Source organism: Melospiza melodia, chromosome 1 (genome assembly GCF_035770615.1).
Source record: "Melospiza melodia melodia isolate bMelMel2 chromosome 1, bMelMel2.pri, whole genome shotgun sequence".
In the NCBI taxonomy this organism is placed as follows: domain Eukaryota; kingdom Metazoa; phylum Chordata; class Aves; order Passeriformes; family Passerellidae; genus Melospiza; species Melospiza melodia.
In genome coordinates, this window is record NC_086194.1 from 23,587,966 (window position 1) to 23,605,037 (window position 17,072).

General features: G+C 40.7%; 1 protein-coding gene across 1 annotated transcript in view; it reads left to right on the plus strand.

The window, feature by feature from the left end:
• The window catches only part of CDK14 (cyclin dependent kinase 14), a 350,786-nt gene extending 335,744 nt beyond the window's left edge, over nt 1–15,042 (plus strand). The window contains exon 15 of the mRNA XM_063151059.1: nt 13,748–15,042. The gene's annotated coding sequence lies outside the window, so the exon portion shown is untranslated. The remainder of the gene's footprint in view (nt 1–13,747) is intronic.
• The last annotated feature ends 2,030 nt before the right edge of the window (nt 15,043–17,072 follow it).

Genomic DNA, 17,072 nt, shown 5'->3' on the forward strand with positions numbered 1-17,072 from the left:
GATGCCTGCCTGTATAAACACAAATTCCATTTCCATCCTATTATTTTTCTAATCAAGGGTTTGTCATGCAAAAGAAGATCTGAGGTGACTGTGTTTTCCATTATGCAAAACATTCCATGATGATAATATCTTCAGGATAGTCTTATAAAGGTGCCCTGCCCAAAGACATCAAAAATGAGAGCACTAAAATGGTAGACAAATCCTGCATAATTTGCCCTCTCATTTAACATTCAGGCCACAGAGTTCACCCTAATTTGCCATACACATTTCCTCTGACATCCTCGATCTGTACATATGGTAAAAATAAGAATTGGCAGCTTTCACTGAATAGATTTCTGTTAAGTGCTTATCAAAAGAAGAAGAAGAAAGGGGCTGTAAAATGCAGTCATATTTAGTACATCCTTCGATTTCTTTTGCTTTCTCTGCTAAACTCACACTTAGTAAAATCTACAGTCAATGAAATTTACCTTTTGAGCTCAAGTTGCTTCCATTCAGAACAAAGTAAAAAATACGCCAGCAAAGAAAACCTGATATTTCTTAGAAATTCTCTTTCCTTTCGTATGCCAAATCCCAACAGGCAGGGATCCACAGAAAGGGAGTTTATTTTCTAAATCCTTTGAACACAAAGCTCTTACATTTTCTAGGACAAGATGTTTTCCTAGACAATCTCAATATTGTATCTTTGTATTATTAATACTTTTGTCATAAAGATGAATACACACATTTATTTTATTGTATATATTTAATTTCCATTAGATGTCATTTCAGTTATTAAAATATGAATTGGCTTACAGTCTCCTGTGAAGACTTGTGTCTGAGTCTTCACAAGCACATCATATTTCTGCAGTGTCTGTGTATTTGATTTATCCGTTCTCTCTTCTTACTGTGCAGATGTATGCGTTGTATGTGCATATGTGCTAAATATATAGGTAAGTGAATCTGCATTGACTCCTTTGTTTGCAAAAACTTATGAATTTGTGGGGCATTTTTACAAGTTTTCTATGGTGATAATTGTTTATGCCTATTTCTGTAGCCAGACAGATACATTTTAGGGCTGTAGAAAACATAGGCATTTAAATTATAATCCAAAACAGATAAATGGTCCTTTTCTTCTCTGGCTTTGTAGCATGTCCTTGTAGATCTGGGGAACACTATGCCATTGCTGATCTTTCCAGTTCAGGGATGATATCAGCTTTTAGGCCTTGAATGCTTTTTTCTTTTTCCCTTATGTATTGATATGGCCTGGTGTATCATCATCATTATAATCTTTTTCATTAAAGTCAATCCCCTGCCTTGATTTCCTAACTCAGTCTCTGATATTTCGAAGTGTCTTCTAGTTCTAACTGCAACATTTGAAAGAGTTGTCTCCAGTCCTTTTCACAATTTTATGTCTTTTACTGGAACTGTTCTTAGTCCATGAAGTTATAATAAATTTGAGAAAAACCCCATATGGATTGTAGATGTATTATCCTTATTGATCCATAATCTCATCACCTACTGTGCAGCATTTCTGACTAAGGTACACGACTGTTTTAATTCATCTTTACTGAACCACTGATGCTGATGTGGATATAACTACATGTAGGATTAGACTTCTCTGTAACATCCCTTAGGTTACATGTCAGCACAGTATGTACTCTTTCTTCTCCAAGATTCAGCCATCTCAGCTTCTTGGAACTAGTTTTAAGTTCAAGCCTACAAAACCGATTTTCCAACATGGCAAAAAATGCTTTCATTAAACCAGACAAACTTGCCAGTAATCACATATCATTTATATTTACTGAAAAGCTTTGCTGTGGATCTTTCAAAATTATGCCCTCCAAGGCATCTCACAGCAACATTCATCTTCATGATTGAAAATGAGTGTGATTCCAGCTTGTCTGCTCCTAAATCAGACTTGGACTTACCCAATTGCTTGACATTTCTTACTTCACTACAGGAGTCTTAACACACACCTTTTATAATTACAGTTACCTGAAACTCCATATATCCACACTCTCTATATTGTATCCACTCAAGCCAGTTGTTTTCCTCCAAAAGCTTTAACCCATTTTTATTACTCCCCTCCCATCAGTTGCCAAGAATGATAATTTGATCAATAAAGCTTGTGTCTGCTGTGAAGTCACAGTGTTTCTGGCCATCTGCTTCCTCTGGGCCTTAATCTGTTGGTAAATGTATTCAGAATTATTTTCTCCACCGGTGACTAAGGTCTCTGTAGTTAGCTGGATGAGCAGGATCTTTCCCTGAAGCTGGTAGAGGTATTGACTTTGGCTGCTTACCTGCAACCTCCTTGTCTTCCTTTATGTATCTGTTTTGGCCTCTTTGCTACTTGCGCTGACAGCTTTCAACAGCTTGACCTTTCTGTTCGTGCAGCTATCCCACATCTGACCACTTTGCTGTTCTCCTCACTTTTCTTTGTTTGCGAGTAAGTAGAAACAACAAACAATCAACATAGCTACCAGGACCTTTCAAGTCAGTGATGCAAATATATTTTGTACTTAAAAAAAAATAAAACAAAGCGCAATCAGGATTATTGGACCAAGGCCCAGCTTATCACAGCTGTATGCACAGCTACTAGAGCCACATTTATGCTATTTTTTGAAGTCTGGTTTCTTCAAAGTGGTCCCTTAAGCCCGAGTTTCCATCTTCATGGGAGAGGACACTGCTTCCGAAAACCATCCCATATGCATTAACATGCCATGTTATGCAATCAGATTTAAAATTCTTGGTTGCACAGGCAGTTCTATGAAGCCTGAAAGCCAGCATAGGTCATCAAGTCTGCTCTGTGGATCCCCATGGTTTAGCAGCAACTGTTTGGACAAGAGCTTGCTGCATACATTGCCTTTCCTGCCACTGCAACCTCCAATAGCTGCTGCTTCTCTCCTTCTGCTGGTGTTCCAAAAAGCAAGCCAGCATGGCACTGGATGTGCAGAGCTAAAATGCTCACAGCACTATCTGCACTCTTTTCTCCCCAGGGGTTCTAACCCTAACTGAAATTGAATGGAAAAACTGCATGCCCAGATCAGCTGCTGGAGTATAACAGATTACAGGTTACTGTGCAGCTGCTGATCTGTGTAATCTGCTCATTCTTTGCTTGTAGAAAATGCAAAGGAAACAGGGATATGAAACTGTAAAATCTTGTATGCCTAGGACTGCAGACAGTTCTTTTTTTGTGTATGTGACCACAACACAGCTACAGAGTTGCAGCCTTTAGAATGCCCAACTCCAGGCAGGTGTTCATTCCAAGAGCTTTTCAGATATCCCCATGTTTTTATTAATTCTCCTTGACTACTTCTACTTGCTGTCCCTAACTGCCCAGATCCAGTGAAACAGCCAGGCTGTCTGAGCCAAACCACAGCACAGCTCCAGCACGCTCAGTCTCACAGTACTGCTATCCCTGCTCAGAACTGAGCATCTTCTGACCAGGGCAGCTCAAACTCCAATGTTCCCCATGCACGAGCACAGAACTAAGAGGTGAAGCATAAATGAGAGGACATATTCTGCCTTCATGCTGGATGAATGTGGGCTGGCTCTGTAAGAGAGCATATTCTACCTGCTGAGTACCAAGGGGATCAAGTTCCACAGTACATTCCCTGGAGGGAATGGTTGCACTTAGCTGAATGTGTGAACAGAGCTGTGCTTTCTGGTTCAGTATCAAGACTTATCTAGAAGAGTGTACATTCCTTTAATTAAAAAAGAAAAAGTGTTTATTTAATTCTACTTTCTACTGCAGAAACATATGATAGTGGAAATTATGGATTATGGTGCCTGCCAGGTCCCTGATACCCTTATGTGTTTTAGAATCTCGACAATTAGAGAATTCATGTGGTAATTCCTCCATTATACTTTTCACATTAATATATTTTCTTCTGAATTGTTTAGTCAAATTAATTGCATTGAGCCTTATTTTGGGTATACTTAGCATACTTCTAAAGAGACTTATTAACCTACCAATTTTTATCTCATTTAAGAATTGCCTTAATAACAACATTCAGGAAAGCTGGTTCATGATCTGATATGGTGATAGCTCCAATTTTTATGTGTTGTGTTGTCAGGCTGCTTGTGATATAATAGAAAAGATCTACTCTTGGCTAGGGAGAGATGAGATGTGAAGTTTTCTCTGCTGGAGTGCATATGCCTTCAGACATCAAAGCTTTTAAAATTTCCCATACATCAGACCGGAAACTGGACATTTTATCACCTGGGGTGCTGCCTGCTCCCTACTGCTTTGTCTGCCCAGCATCTCCCCAGGGCTGGAGCAAAAGCTGTTCACATCAGAGGCCAGAAGTGAAGGCATACTCCTGGCTACAGCTGTGGGCGTCCACTGACAGTGAACAGATGCCAGGACAAAAAAATCTAACAAACCAACCAAAAAAAAAAAAACCACTCTGTTTTTCTTAGGAATTTTACTGTGACAACAATGCTCATAAAAGCAGCAGCTCTGTCCTAGGCAATTATAAACCAAGCACCTGCAGGAGACATTTCTTCATTCTTTAAAGGCTCTGACCTTCAACTTAGATCTCTCTCTTCTCCAGCATGGCATGGAAATAAGCTGTAACTGTGGATACTAACAGTCTGTATTCTAATGACTCTTGTTATAAAATAGGATAGATTCATACAAAATGGGAATGTCCACACAGCCAATTTCTTTATCATTAGTCTACAGCAACATGAGAGAGCTACGCATAATGAGCTCAGAGGCTACATGGTCTGCATAGAACTGGTCAGGGAGCAGCAGTGAGAAAGTCATGGCTGTCTCCTGTGGATGCAAAAGGGGTCTCTGAACAACGTCAGCTATGAGCAATGTCAGATATTAATTTGGTAGGGTGACATTTTTATTTATTTTTATTGGGTGGTTATCTGCTTGTGAGAAATACAGGCCAAGAGTTGGGTCTGGGAAAACAAATTATGTCTGGAATTTATCTTGATAAAATATAAAAGCAGATTATGTTCCTAGAGCTAAAAGTTGTTAGCATGAGATCGTGAGTTCCTTAGTTCTTTAATGCTTTAAGGAAAGAGAGAAGGAGACTTTTAAAAGAAAAAACTAAAGTAGTGAAATAATGACTATGTACATGCAGAGAGAATTTGTGGATTAGGCTTGTAGGTACTTCTGCAAGATACTGTTGCTGATTTTAGGTGCCATGTGCTTTACCTTAGTCAAAAAGCAGTTATTACAAGTGCTGCAGTAAATAACTCTCCCCATGGTTTGTCTTCTTGTTTCTAAAAGATCATCTGAGTCTCTTGCACTGTTGAGGTCTAGAAGAACGGGAAAAAATGTGGGAGATAATCCTTTTAAAAGTAAAGTACATGCTGAAGGAAATCTCATTTTCATGTGCAGTCAGAAGCAGCCCAAGTGCCATTGTCTATACACAATCCAAAGGAAGAGCAAGTGAAATATTTGGATACATGCTAAAGGCTGTGTATCTATGAAACTTCCACTTCAAATCCTAGCCAAATCTTCTTTTACCAGCTTGAGATAAATAAGCACCCAACACTAATCAGCAAAGTTAAATTTCTAGGTTTTTTCAACCTTGTTTTTAATAGAACAATTCCATATCTAAGTTCTTGTCCAACAGTTACGCCAAATATGTTACAACGTAGTTAAATTTGAATCCTGAGGATTCAAATTCTCGGCCTACACCTGAGTTTTCATGTTGATGATCATCATTGTCAACCATCTGTGTCTGGTCAAATTTCTTTTATCAAGGCCTTTCTTAATTTATGTATTCATTGAAGATTTGCTGCACAATATGACAAACATCCATTCACAGTGGCATGTTCTCAACTTCATTGATTAGGCTTGTTGAGAAGCAGTTAGGACTCCTACCCACGATATAAAAGGGGCAGAATTTGTGTCTCCTCTTGCAACATTTCATCTTTACCAAGGGTTGTTCCTTCTCCCATGAAGAGCTGCTCTGCTGTGTGAGTAGTGGCACTGGGAGATACCCTTCATAGTAGGTTATCTGGTTAATTCATTTCAGTACTTATGCCCAGTCCAGGGTTTTTCAGTGGCAGGCAGCTGTCTCCTCACAGCAACAGAGGGGTACAGCCCCTTCAAAAACAGTGCTCTTCAACCCACACTGGTAGAGACTGTGCACCACTGTCCTTGGAGTTTCCCTTCATATTAACTGATAACATGTGAGCTGCTTGCATGGTCTGATGCCTAATTTAAATTACTATTGACAATGGCATGCTGAAATGTTAGTTAGAGCATAAAAGGGAGGCAGGGAGAGGAAACTGGTGATGAATCAAGTTAAGTAAATATATAAATTTCATTTCTCATCTTGGTTGCTTTTCAGGTAAGAGAATAGATATTAAGAAATTTGCATGCTGCTATGAGAGAGTTTAAGGTGATAGCTTAATGGACTAATACTGTGGTGTTAAATAAGTCTGTTGTCAACATACATAGCAGAGGGGAGGTGTTAAATGATGGCCTCAAGTTCTGCTGCCCCTCTTTTCAGGGAAAGAGTCAACATCAAGGTGACTCAAGGTCTTTTCTACTCCCAAGCCCCTCAATTTCCCTTTGCAGTACTGGAAGGACCAAAACAACAGAGATTTCTCCCCATATTTGCCACCTCAGTGGCTGGTCCAGCTATGACTAGATTTTTTATTTCAAGTCAGAATAACTAATGATTAAATTTTCTTTGGGAATGTGCAGTCTGAGCTGCAGTTTCATGATTTCTCCATGCCCATTAAAGCTGGGCTGTTGCTGACAGGAACCATTCCCTCCTCTCCTCTGCTGGCACTAGCACTCCTGCAGCCATGCCAAGGGCTGGAGAAGGGAATTGCTGCAACTGGAGCTACAGGGGGCTTTGCTGGTTAGCTTTCCTCAGCGGGGCCAGCACATTGCTCTGCTTCTCTCCACTGCCCTGCAGGTGACTCTGTGGGAGAAACAGCAGGAGTGGGTAAGGTGTGGGACCACCTCCCTCAGGGAGCTTAAAACAACTGTGATTCCCCCAAAGCTTTCCAGGAAAAATAGGCCTCAGGAAAAAAGAATGTGTGTGCCAGCTTTAGGTTAAATTCCCTTTCCTATCACAGATTTCTTACCTGACTTTGAACAGGTCATTTTAATCTCTCTCTGCCTTAGATTTCCTTCTCCAAAACAAAGACAAAGCAGTACTTTTATCTTTTACAACAAGCACATTAGAGATTTTGAGGTGCTGAGGTGCCCAGGTACTCTGGGAATAGGAGGACAGAAAGACTTTTGATAGGTCTGCAAATATTTTTAAAGTGCTTCTGCCTCAAGCTTCTATTTTTAATTGCAGTAATTGTAGACAGAATTTGTTTTGCACAGTTATGGTCTTCGTAGCTTAACATGTTGTAAGTATCCCTGCTTTTGGCAAATCACTGGTATAACTGAATTCCAGATCATAGAATTCAGGGTGTAAACCTGAGATATATGACAAAGGATGGAAATGGTTTTTTCAGGCTTTAAAAAGCATTTTCACTGTGTGTCAAGTTTCAGTAACTTTTAGTACCATCACTCAAAAACAGAGTGAGCAAGCACTCCATGGTGAAAACACCAGCTGTGCTCTATTTTACATGCAGTTACCTTTCAATCAGTTATACCATAGCATTTACTTGCTCCATCTGAACCTCTGCCTGATCTGAGGTCGATTCAAACTCATCTGACCTGACATTGTCATTTTTTTCCAGCAGAGCTAATGTGTGGTTTTGTTTGTGACCAGACCCATCACTTACAGGGCTTCAAGCTAATATCCTAGTTTTAACACAGAGCAGACAGAGTGGTTGTTTGGTCCACAATAACTTTTCCAGAAATGGGTGATATTATTGCATCAATACTGTCATTGTGATTCTCTTCCTAGCTTAAAAAGCTCTGCTTGCAGCATAAGATTTGAAATGTTTAACCTGAAAAAATACATTTGGTGTAGCCATAACAAGTGGTAGAATATCTGTTTTGCCTCAGAATTTGAGATTAGAATGTCTATGTTTATAGCTAAAGGAGGATACCACTAGAAATAAATATTTAGTAAGGTGGTGATAAAATTACAAGGGGGGATCTTCATTCAAGAAGAAGTCAGTCTTCTATTTACAAAACTCAAATGAGAGATTACAGACTAGTTATTCTCAGATACATCATCCAGCCCTGGCAATCTGATTCTAAAGGGCTGATTACCGGAAAGCACAGATGCAAGTACTTCTTACACGTAAGGTGTCTGAAAGATGCTGGGACCAGGGATATTCAAAGTCATTGGTCTCATTCTGAAACCACTTTACCACATACTCTTTTTTTGACCTTGGAAATGCATTTAATTTCTCTGCATTTAAGTTCCTGCATTTAGAAAATGGGGATTAAGAACATAGATGCAAAGGTGCTCTAAGTTTATTGATATTTGCAGCTTTCAGAGCTTTAATGGGTAGCACCATACAAAGGCAAAAAGTTCTTTTCATTTTACTGAAGTGATCCATTTTTCAGCTGGCTGCACTGTTGTACTGCAAATCTTCAGTGAGTGAGAACTTGCCAGTTTGAAGGAACAACTGATTTAACTAAATGGTTTTTCAAAGGCACAACATAGAAAAATTGGTGCAACCCCCATCATAGAGATAAATTTATATCAGGCTGAGTGCCTCATATTGATTAAGCTTATGTCAGCAAGGAATCAACTTGCTAATGCCATGAAAGGCACTTTTAAACTGAAATAAGAGTGTCTACACAAGGGATTAGTTTAATATTGGCATTCTTTTTCTCCAACTAAGACAAGCCTTTAAGTCTCATATCCCTAGTGCTATGCATTGTGAATTTAAAAAAACAAAAAAAGGTATTAAAAATGGCATAGCTGACATGGCAAAAACCAATTAGTGCCTGTCCTTGGTACTCAGAGCACTACATTGGCTCACAATTAGGCTTGCTATGTTTTGAAGCATCTTTAAGCTTGCTTTTATGGAACACAATATGTGGGAACATGGTTCTGTCACATTATTTTAATGTTCAAGCAATGCTGACATATCCCAGAGATGTGAGTTCAAGGCTGTGGTTTCATGGCAGCCTAATTTCTATGGCAGGCTGGCTGCCACTATGAAGTCACAAATACATTACTTGTGAGAAGGAAGGAAAAGTGCCTCCCAAACCAGTTTGGTGGATGCTTTTGCTTGCTGGCAACAGTGTGGACAAAGTTTAGGATGAGTTGCTCCTAACCCTTTCTCTAAAAGGAGAACCCAGACTTCCAGCTCGGAATTGCAATTACAAATGTACTTGTAACAATGTAAGTGTAGGCACAGTGAAGACTTTTAAGTAAATATTTAATACAGTCTGCATTTTTAAAAAGTCATGATGTATTCAAAGAAGGAGGGAGCTCTACAACTGTAAAAAAAAAAAAAAAAAAAAAAAAAAGAAATAGAAACCACAATGGCTTTACAGAAACATTAACTAATTAATAGTTATCCTCATAGCTAGACTATATCTGCCTAGCTATTATAAATGGCAGAGGAACAGACAATGTCCAAAAGAATCACCATCAGCAAAGTACTTCCTGAGATTTAAGAATGATTTCAACATTAATTGATATCAACAAGTAAGAACCAGAAGCTAGATATCCTGTCTTTTCCCTTTCCATCCCTTCCTAACGCTTTCTATTTAGGGTTCATATTTTATGCATATCCTTCCTCATGAATTAAAGAGCTCTGAAAATTGAAGAATAACCATGAAGTCCCTCTCACTTTCCAGGTAGAATATGTAAGGATGGGCATGACTGAACCTTGTTTGCAATGGTGTGACCACCACTGAGAGTCGAAGTGGGAAAAGGAGGTGTTTTCATCTGAAAATACAGAAATACATAAGCATGTCAGAATCTTCTGGATGTCAGAGATTCAGTCAGCCAAATGTTGCAGTAGCTGCGTCTCCTGGATATGGGCTCATTCCTGCTGAGCAGGTTCAAGGCTGAGGTTTTACTGCAGTGGGATACAGCTGCAGTGGGCTGTGGCTGCTGAGAGCAGCCATCCCTGACATGACTGGGATCAGGCCAGTGTGACACTTTAAGAAAGGGAAGCAAACTTCTATAGGCTCTGTATTCAGCATGTGGACAGCTGAGGGGAACAGAAGACTGGGACACTGAGGTGACATGGCTTATCCTCATGGTCTTCAGTGCTGGGAACCGTCAGACACTTTTCTTAAGGCCAGCAATACCGGATGAAAGTATACAGAATTACAGTCTTCATCCCTGAGATGGCAAATGTGTGGATTTGCATAGACAAGTCCAAATCCAGTCAAAATGATACAATCTTATTACTCATCCATAAAAACAGAGATGCCACAAGATCCAAAAGCAAAGAGTCCAGATGCACCCACCGTCATGGGATAGGTTCACATTCTGATAGGGATACTGGGGAAGGAGAGACTTAGACAATTTGCGGTTGGGCTAAACCTTATGCCTGCATATTTGAGCATTACAGAATGACAACCTGTGACAATAGAAAATTAAATTCCATCATCCTGAATGTAACACTCCCCATAGTGAACCTTGAGATTTTTATGAAGTGCTCCTTTTTCTCTTCCTTGAAGACTATGGGATTGGGCTAAGGATGGTTTATCTGGGTTCCACATGGGATATTGGAGTGCTACAGTGTTGAGCAGTCTCTCTGCAGCCAGGGTCAAAGAGTAGGGGAAATGCCAACTAGAAAAGCCAGCTGCAGAATTGGAGGAAGGTCTAGAAAACTACTCCTGTCCATCCTTAAGATAATCCCTTTCACACAAACAGCCTAAATTTTCCAAAAACAATTTCTTTCAAAATAGAGCTGACCCCTCCTGTATGATGAAGAATGTATTTAGGGGAGAAGGGTCTACAAGCAAATCCTTGGGGCACATTCCTTTCAGTCTTGCTGGGCATTCTGCCTCTGTTTACATTGGTTAAATATTTAAAGCTATCTTTACAAAGAAAAGCAAAAGCCCAAAAATTTCTTTTAAAGGGAAAGTCAAGATTGTCCTTTAACGTGTACCAAGCTGCATTCCACTGAAAAAGGCAGATGCAGGCTGAGAAATACTCCTGCTCTGATCTCATCCTGCTCACTCTCTAAATAGCATTCATGGAAAATACGCACACAGCTAAAAGACATAGAAAAACAACTTTCCTCCACTCTATCTCCGCACCTCACACACACACCTTTTCAATTTGTGTATCTTGAAATAGTAATGCAGCAAATATGATCTGAATCTCATTTACATCAGTGGAAATGGGGAGTCATTTCTTTAAAAGGAATGTACTTGAAGCACAGCAAGAGCAGCGTGAGGCCAGAAGTAAGAGCTCATCACATAATTTCTCCTTGCATCACAGCTTTATGAAGCTCTACTCCTTTCCCTTGTATCTGTGAAATCAGCAGGTCTGCTCCTGGGAGTAAGGATTGCCATCTTAGGCCCTTAAATCAGCCTCTCTGCGTTTGAAGAACAAGAGAGAGTCTGTGTTTTCAGGCACTGTATGTAACTGTAGAAGAACTTGCTCAAGAAAGGGAAATAAAAAGAGAGTAAAAATGTTCGCATTCTCTGAACAAAATGAGCTGTGATCTGCAATTGCCCTTTTAAGAGTTGTGACTTTTTCTTGTTCTCCGGAAAACTTCTGGCAGCAGCAGCCGGGCTGCAGCCCCTGCGCCTCTCACCCCAGCACAGAACATGTCAGGGAAGGCAGGCAACATACGGCTTTAATTTGCAAGGGATCATCTACATTTCTTCTGAACAGAAAAGAAAACCAAATCAAATCTCCACATACTCCATCTATCTTGAATAAACAGCATTAAGGAAAAAATGCTGTGGGTACTGGGAGGAAGAGATTCTTTGTAGTCTGCTTTGACTGTGCATACCGCTTCTCCTCATGCCTCTTTAAAACATAAAATCCTTGTAAAGGGGGCCTGACTTACACCAATGCTGGCCAAAAATTGCTCTTTATTCCTCACCCATGCTACCTGGCAGCACCTTCATGTTACAATAGGTATCACTCAGCAGGAATAAATTCTATTTCTCTTGTTCCCACAACACCCAAATAGAAATAAAAGCACAATTTTAACCTAAATTGACAATTACAAACTAACACAGCCAATTAAGAAAAGGCATATAGAGAGGCAAGTGGGATGAATTTGAGGGTAAGCTGACCTGGGCCACCCAATGGTCAGAGAATTACTTGTCAAATACTTGTTAGTAACAACTGCCTCTGCACTGAGGTGACTTTCTGGGCACTTGGCTGCAGAGCCTTGAGATCCTTTGCTGCAGAAAGTGTTCTGGCTGCTGACTGAACCATCCCTAAGGTTTGTGTTCAGCTCCTACTGATTTTCTTTGCCAATCGCTGCATGTGTTTGTTATTTTTGTCAGCACAGGCATACTTCCAAAAGTCTTCTAGATGTTCCAAGAAATGTCGAAGGCAGGCTTTTAAATTTTAAGGATTTAAAATCCTAGTCTCAAGACTAGGTCTGTGAGGCACTATGCCCATGGTCCTGAGGCAGATGGCTATGTCATTGGCATGTTGCATCTTACCATGTATCTTAAGTATCTTACCATGCAAATGTTAAATCTGCTTGGGAGACTTGTCCAGGTACCTTCTCTCCAGAATTTTGGTTTGTAGACCTCCATGTCAACTTTTAGGGTTGAACACCTTACTTAAAGGAGCATGTAATATCTGGATTAGGGATTTTATAATCCAAAATATATAGTAGTTTTAATATGGCAATGTAAGGGTGTACCTTATTTCACCTTACAATGTGGGGTGTGTGACACTGTAATCATCTCTCCTTCATTTCATTAGAGCCTTTGTACTGATTCTCCTTCATTTCACTGCTTTTACAATCCTTGCAGTGATTTTTCAGCAAGTGTCCCTGTCTGTGCATTGTGAGGACTTGATGTGATGTGTACTGCCAGTACTCAGAGCTGAAATGAGACCCACCTGAGATGTGAATGTATACTGTCTCATTTGGAAACACTCAAGAAACTTCACTAATTCAGTATACACATTGCTGCCCACCACAGATTACAGATTTTAATCCCTCTATCTATCCAAATCTCAAAAATCCTTTCTTTCCATACAGAACTGATTGCTTTGCACACAAAAAATATTGTGTTCTTATCAGCCAAGATTCATGCTTACCATGAGGCAAAAATCAACTTTTAATTTATCCCACTGAATTATAAAAATCTTACTTTTAACCCTTTATATGACATCTAAATAATGAAACCTTAACTCAACTGAAAACCTAATTATTTAAACATAACTTTTGCTTTAATTTGGTGGAAAAACATAATTTATGTTATCATCTTGGTTTACATTTCATTCATTTGGGTACTTATTAGCCTTCCTGCATGTACATTTGTGCTTATATTTGGATTCTCTGTATGTAACATAGGTCTGTGAGATAAAGCTGAATAATTTCCTCTAGGGAAACAAGTTTTCCTTAAGTGCTGTGGAATGGAAGCATTCACTCTATCCTATTTCTGCCAGTCACACAGAGGAAAACAAGAAAATCCTGTGATGACTTTTTGCTTTGTTTCTTTACAAAATTAAAGATTTACATAACGACTTTTGTTTTTCCAGACAATCCCCCATCTCCCATAACATGTACAGCAAGCACAAACCAGCACTCTAAGGATAGTATTGGTACATAAAGAATGTAAGAGGCCAAATCTCTGCCTACCTACCAGAGCCCTAAGTTACCCTAATGGCTACCATACCTAGTAACATCTGCATATTGTTTTGAAGTAAAAGCTGAAATTCCTCTTATTATTATTTAATGCCCAAATTTTTGTTTCTTTTAGAATGGAAGATTGTCTTTCCGTGGCAAGGGGGAAGAGTGCCTGTGCTTTAAAAAATACACGGTGTGTCTTCATGAGAACATGATTACTGTCACACTGACCCGAGCAAAGGTGGCATCCAGTCCAATCTCCTCTCTCCAACTGTCACCCATGACGGACACCTAATGAATCATTAAAAGAACAAGGGAGACACACAGGAATGATTTCCTGTGGGTATGATATGTAGTACTGGGCTTGCATGAAGAAGTTACATATTTTGTGTAGGTCAAGACATATATGTGGGAAAGTAAGACAGACTTTTGGTCACACTTTTCTGTGGGTTAAAGTCACCTTTCAGTTAAGAGCAATTGCTTACCATTTCCTAAGATATTTATTAATTAAGCCAGCTCTGAAAGGAAGAAGATGGTAGCTTTAGAATAGAGAGGATATTGATGATGTTAATGATGGGAAAAATAGCATTTTTTTAGCTTGGCAGAAACAAGAGACAATTACCTTACAGTGTGTTTGGAGAGGGTAAGTGGGAGGGGGCAGTGCTATAAGTTGAAGTAGAAGGAAATGATAATGTACTGTCAGACCAACATCTCTACTGAGTCCAATGTTTTGGGCAGAGTTAGGAAACCTATGTGCACTTCTGTGAGCCAAGTTCTGTAGTTTCCCCTAGGGATCAGGTCTGAAAGGAGTGGGAGAATATCTGTTTTGTGAGAAAGACTCCCTCACAAACAGCACAGTGGTTTGTTTGGTGTATGGAGATGGCCTCCAGTAGTTTCATGCTGGTCGTTTTCAGCAGCAGAACTACAAGGAATGCAGCTGTGCACTGGATGAAGTACAGCCCTGGAACATCAATGTAAGACCAGGGTGTGCTGGTGATTTGATGGCAGGGGTGTTCACTGCTGTAGTAGTGCATGGGCATCAAAACACATCTTGCACTTCTCTCTCAGGCACGGTTTAAACTGATCTGGTGTTTTGGGCCACAAAGGATTATGCTTTAATGATGAGTTTTGTGGTTTGGGGTGTTTGAAATGTAGGACAAGTGCTTCTGGGAAGATTCTTTCCACACAGGATTTTCTTCTGTTATGTGAAAAATCACTACACAGTTAAAATGAGCAAGTCCTAGAAACTTTTCTGAACTTACCAGCTCTCTACCCTTGTTCTTCTTCCCACAATACCACCTCCATCCCATTTCCACTTTTTTTTCCTGGTCTTATTGATACATTTGAACTTAAAGTAGTCTTTCTCAAGCTGTGTTTAGCTTTTAGCTAATTACTGCATTTAGATAGTTACTGCTTCAGAACCAAAAAAAAACAACAAAAAAAAATTAGTTTGTTAATCCAAAAACGTGTCTAGTTTTCCTTCTGTACTAGTTGTTCTGAAAAAATGAATTATGTATATGTACAAACCTTGTCTGTATACACCGGTCTTTCTCCTAGAACAATCTTCTAGGTTGTTAGAGATGGTGTTTTTTGGTTTGAGAAATGTTTCCTTAATATTTCAAATGCAGACCCCAGTAGGTAGAATTTAAATCAACTGATGATGCACTTGGGCATCTTAATTTCCTCTGCTGGACTGTGTGATGTGTCCCCAGGTCTAAAGAGGACAGGCAGAAAGCCAAGGAGGCTTCCCAAGGCCAGTCAGAAATTCACACTCATTGTGAATGAGTGTGTCTATGAGAAAGAGCATGGATAATACTTATTCTGATCTCAAGATCCAGTGTTCAGTCTTTTTAGGATGAACAGAAAAACAATACTGCTATTTAGGGCTGAATATAAATAGGTTTTGTGCTAGAAAGAAGCAAATAATTTTAATTACTGATGTAGATCTGAAAAATCTGTAGCTTCAAACTATAAATACAACATTTAAGGAATCAAACTGTTCAGCAGAAGATGGAAAAAGATATTTGTGCATATAATTTTTGAACTATGGTCCTCTGAAAAGAGAGTTCTTGACAGAATTCAATGAACCTCAGTAAACAAGGACATCAGCAATCAACATTTTTAAGGATGTGCAATTTCTAAACATGATCCCACTCCTGCAGTCGTTACACAGCACAGATTTAGCTATTAATTAGTTTGAATGTGGGACAGTTCTGCTGGGAGAAAGAAAGTGGCCTAAATAGCACGGTCCAAATTTTATCTGTAGCTATCCAAGAAATACGGATGTCTTTTATTAACCCTTGCCACCTCTGACAGCTAGAAATAAATGCTGGAGCTGTCTTACTACTAATGGAATTTTGGAGTTCAATTAGCATGTAAGGGGGAAAGGGTGGGAGCATGCTGCAGAGAAGGAAGACAGCTGGTGAGAGAAGTTGCATGCCTGGTTCAGCTCCGAATGGTAGAGTGAACCTTCAGACAAACATGAAAACATTTGCACACACGACAGAGAGCCTTAATTACTGAATGTCTGGAGAACAGGGCAGTTCCTCTCTCCAGGAGTACACTTTATTATTCTTATTCAGTTCCAATGAGTACCGTAAATCCCCTATTCAGCCTTCATCGTTTTTCTGGGCGATGCATTTCGGGAGAGCCAACAGGACCTCCATTCTGTTTGTGCAATGGGGCTTCAGGCATATAAAAATGGCTACTGCTGTCGGTCACTGTATGCCCATTCACCCCCTCCCAAAGAATACAGCAAGAATTTTCCAAAAACCCTGACGGGAGGTATTGCAAGTCACACTGCATTCGACTTCAGTCACACTGGAATAGTTGCCCACTATGCAGAGGGAGGAAGGGAAATGGGAAAGCCCTATTGGGATTATTTTCGTGTGTCGGGCTGCTGCTGCGGACGCGCTGCGAGGAAGGCGCAGATAACACACTGGCAATAGCTCGCTAGCGAGTTACTTTGTGTCTCTGGGGAGAGCCGAGTTTTAGCCACTCCAGTGTCGCCGTGTGTGCCATGTGCGACATCGCGGTCCGTGCCTTCAGGGACGGAGCTGCGGCTCCTGCCCGCGCCTCCGGTGACCGCAGCGTGTCTCCCACCTTTCAGAGCGGCAGGGACACCCCCACCGCACTGCTCCCCGCAGCAGAGTCCCGGCACTGCCGCGGATCCCTGCTGCAATCCTGCCCTTTGCTGTGTGCCAAACATCGATTCCCCGGCCGGGATTAGCCCGGCCGCTTGCACGCCGTGCGACACCGGGGGTGACGGGCTCCGGCCCAGTCCGGGTGCGCCGCTCAGCAGTTCCAACAATCGTCATCAGCGGGGAATCCAAACCCAGCCCCGGGACAGCGGGGCCGGCGCGCTGCCGACCGAGCGGCACAGCCCCGTCCCCTCGATCACCGCCCCGCGGCGGGGCCCCTTCCCCAGCGCCGCCCCCGCCGCCTTTGTGCGCGGCGCG